Source organism: Desmodus rotundus, chromosome 12 (assembly GCF_022682495.2).
Source record: "Desmodus rotundus isolate HL8 chromosome 12, HLdesRot8A.1, whole genome shotgun sequence".
Classification (NCBI taxonomy): Eukaryota; Metazoa; Chordata; class Mammalia; order Chiroptera; family Phyllostomidae; genus Desmodus; species Desmodus rotundus.
Window position 1 is genome coordinate 74,847,032 of NC_071398.1, and position 4,483 is coordinate 74,851,514.

The 4,483-nt window shown below is 40.8% G+C and overlaps 1 pseudogene; it reads left to right on the forward strand.

Annotated features, from left to right (window-relative positions):
* The first annotated feature begins 543 nt into the window (after window positions 1-543).
* On the forward strand, window positions 544-1,614 carry LOC112317827 (TIP41-like protein; annotated as a pseudogene).
* Window positions 1,615-4,483: the final 2,869 nt, after the last annotated feature.

Consider the following 4,483-nt stretch of genomic DNA (forward strand, 5'->3'; position numbering starts at 1 on the left):
TGCTAGAGGAATTAAGCACATCCTGTGTGACTCCACTGGGAGAAGATTCTGGGAAGTTTATACCTAATTTCTTCTGGACACCATTCCATATACCAGTCCCTTTTACTGAATTTACTTTGGATCTATTCACTGTAATAAATCACAGCCATGAATATGATTATATGCTGAATCCTTTAAGTCCTCCCAGCAAATCATTGAACCTGAAAATGATCTCGAAAACCCCTAACACACCTTCTGAATAGTTTTATAATCTATCCAGCTTTTCTTCTTTCATCCACCAGTAGCTACAGTAATCTAAGCCATCATCATCTCTTACCTAAACTACGGCATTTTACCTGTCAGCCACACTACCCTAGTCTAGTTCATTCTCTACAAACCCCCTCCCTCCACCCTGTCCGCCTGTCCTTGGCCTATTAAGAATCAGGCTGTGCAGCAGGAAGTGAGTGGATTAAAATCGAGGGGGTGGGGGGCTGGGCTGCACTTAGGTCGGGGAACCAGTGTCCACTATCACTGCAACTGCAGCCCATGCAGGCCTGCCTGGCCATGATGATCCATGGCTTCCAGATCAGCCACCAGGACTCCTCCTTTTGGGCCCTGGAAGCTGACAGCTAACAAGACCCACGTCATGAAGTCAGCAGATGTGGAGAAATTAGCTGATGAAGAGCATATACCACAGGTGGCAAACACAAGGCCCACAGGCCAAATCCGGCCTTCCACCTTGTTTTATTGGCCGGCATTTCGTTTCTATCTGGTGGCAGCGCCGAGCTCCTTGCCCCTAGATAAGGAGTAGTTACATTTATACAGTCCTAAAATTATATCTGGCCCTTTGAAGGCAACTGCAAGGCTGATGTGGCCCCCATTGAAAATGAGCTTGACACCCCTGGCATATATCATCCCTCCCGAAATTATGTTTGGAGACATCATTTCAGAAATGATGTTTTAAGAATCCAGCACTGTTCTGGCTTTAGGATCAAGTTCAATGCTACAGATGCTTTAATATGTGTAAACAACTACCAAGGAAAGCTCAAAGTAGCCTGTGCAGAAGAGTGGCAGGAAAGCAGGATGGGGGGTGAAGGAGGTTATTAAACCATATGATTGGATCTATGCAACAGATTATAAGGGAACATTATTTGGAGAATCACTCAAGTTAAAGGTTGTACCCACAACAGATCATATACATACAGAGAAATTGAAAGCCAGAGAACAGATTAAGTCCTTTGAAAAAGTTCTCCTGTTTGAGGATGAACTTCATGATTGTGGAGTTTCAAGTCTAAGTGTGAAAATTACAGTAATGTCTTCCAGGTTTTTCCTACTGTTAAAGTTTGTTGTTGGGTTTTGTTGTTGTTGTTGTTGTTGTTGTTGTTGTTTTGAGAATTGATGGAATTCTTATCAGAATGAATGACACAAGACTTTACCATGAGGCTGACAAGACCTACATGTTATGAGAATACATATCACAAGAGAGCAAAATGGCTAATTTAACACATGTTCACAGAACCCAATAAAGTAGCACAATATTTACCAATCAAGGGGGCAGTTTGTGAGAAGCTAATATTTCCAGAAAGAATTGATCAAAACTTCACAGACTCAAAAGAAAATATACCTATGCAATAGAATGTGACATACCACATGCTCACCGCGGAATCTGATGGAGACCATGGCTATGTGGACAGAGGTATTTTTATTATGAAAATTAATTGCCTTGTCTATGTGCAGATTTCCAGTAACCTTAAAGGAAAAAATGAAATAAAAAACTGTTGCAGACAAAAAATAAAATAAAAAATAAAGTCAATGTGGAATATGCTGAGATTGCCACAAAAACACTGAAAAGCCTGCTTCCATTTCCAACATCCTATCTTTGTGAAGCAGGGTTTTCTGGAGTGACAGCAACCAAAACAAGATTACAGAGTAGACCAGACATAAGCAACACACTTCTGGTGTCACTGTCTCTGATCACCCTCAGATGGGACCATCTAGTTGTGGGAAAACAAACTCAAGGCTCCCACTGATTCTGCATTATGGTGAATTGTATAATTATTTCATTATATATTACAAAGTAATAAAATAGAAAAAAGTGCACAATAAATGTAATGTGCTTGAGTCATCCCGCAACCAATCCCCACCCCCTGGTCCCTGGAAAAGTCCCATGAAACCAGTTTCTGGTGCCAAAAATGTTGGGGACCACTGCTCTACACCACAGCCAGAGTGATCTTTCCAAAAGACAAATATGATAATGCCATCTGGTGGCAGAAAGAACCAATGGGTTCCTCTGATGTATATCTTTATATCTCTAACAGTTCATAATTGAAAGTTTGTAACTAGAAACACTTCTTTAATCTGCAAAAAAAAAAAAAAGGAAAAGATATTCAGTGATCTAATCTCCAAAAATACACCAAGCCTCACTGGTATTATGAAGTAGTTCTACCACATTTAGTGAAAGAATAATTCCTATGTGATTTTAAATTTTCAAAAGCATAGAAAACAGTGGGAAAGTTTAAAATTTATTGAGAACTATTAACATAGCACTGATTCCAATCTAGATAAGGATAATTCTCCTAAAGTAAAAATAACGATCAAGGATCGGCAGGCTATAGCTTGTGAACAAAAGTCCTGCCTGCCAAGTGTTTCTATATGCCCCATGGGCTAACAATAGTTATTGCAATTTTAAACAATTAGAAAACACTCAAAGAAGAATAATATTTAGTGACATGTGAAAATTATATGAAATTCAAATTTAAATGTTCATAAATAAAATTTAATTGAAACACATTCAACACCCATTCATTTATGTATTGACTATGGTTGCCTTCACACAGCAAGCAGAAAAGTTGAGTACTTGCAATGGATACTGTATTCTAAATTCTAAAATATTCACTATCTTGAACTTTATAGAAGAAAACATGTCAACTCCTGATAGACCAATCTCACTTATAAATCTTGAAAATTTTAGTTTGAATTTTAGCAAATTGAACCAAGCAATACATTAAAAGCAAAAAATTCAATCAACTATGGTATATCCCCAGAATATAAGAATTATTTACCTTTAAGAAATCTTCTATTGCAATTTATTGCTTAAGCACATTAAAGGGAGGGGGAAAAAACCAACATTATCTTGACAGATCCAAAAAATATTTTTGATAAAATTCAATACCCATGACTAATCAGAAAAAAAAATTAGCAAGCTAAAAAAGGTCACTCACTGTTTCAGTCAATGTCTGATCAGAAAAACTAAAATCATCCTAACCAGTGTGGCTCAGTTGATTGGGAATCATTACACAAAGCAAAAGACCACTGGTTTTATTCTTGATCAGATCACATGCCTGGGTTGTGGGTCTGGTCCCTAGTTGGGGCAATTACAAAAGGCAACGAATTTATGTTTCTCTCTCACATTTTTGTTTCTCTCCCTCTCTTTCCTCCCTTCTCTCTCTAAAAATAAATAAATAAATTCTTTTTAAAAGAAAGAAAAACTGAAATCATGTTAAATATTTCAAATTCAGCAAATTGAATATGGGAACTTAAATACAAAAGTGAGAGAGAACCAAGATGGCGGCATAGGTAGACACACTGTGCCTCCTCACACAACCAGAACTGACAGAAAATGGAACGGCAAGGAAGTCCAACACCAAGGAAATAAAAAATAAACATTCATCCAGACCGCTAGGAGAGGTGGAGACTGGGAGCCGGGGCGGAGAGGACACGAGTTGCCCTGGCGGGGCCGAGACTGCTGGAGTATAGGACGAATGGGGCAGGCAGTCTGACCACTGGCAGACCCTGCGGCCCCACATTCATGCAGATAAACCGAGAGGGCCAGACTCAGAGTGGCAGAGAACCGGCAGGCAGAGCGGCGGGTAGCACCCGGCAGCCCCACATTTGTGCACAGATAAACCGGACAAACGGCGGGGAACAAAGCAGACCTTGGGGCGGCAGCAGGAGAGACTCCCAGCGTCACAGGAGAGGTCGTTGGAGAGACCCACAGGGGCCTAGGGCATGCACAAGCTCACCCACTTGGGAACCAGCACCAGAGGGGCCCAGTTGGATTGTGGGTAACGGAGTGAAAGGTTGAGGTCCGGTGGAGAGTGGAGTGGGTGCCACTGTTCCCTCTTGGCCCCTCCCCCACGTACAGTGTCACAGCGCAGCGACCAGCGTTACCCCGCCCCGGGGAACACCTAAGGCTCTGCCCCTTTAAGTAACAGCCTCGCCAAGACAAAAAAAAAAAAAAAAATGGCCCAAATGACAGAACACTTCAAAGCTCCAGAAAAAATACAACTAAGCAACCAAGAGATAGCCAACCTATTGGATGCACAGTTCAAAACACTGGTTATCAAGACACTCACAAAATTGGTTGAATTGGTTCGAAAACCAGATGAAAAAATGAAGCCTATGCTAAGAGAAACAAAGGAAAATGTACAGGGAACCAATAGTGAGGCGAAGGAAACTGGGACTCAAATCAACGGTGTGGACCAGAAGGAAGAAAGAAACATCC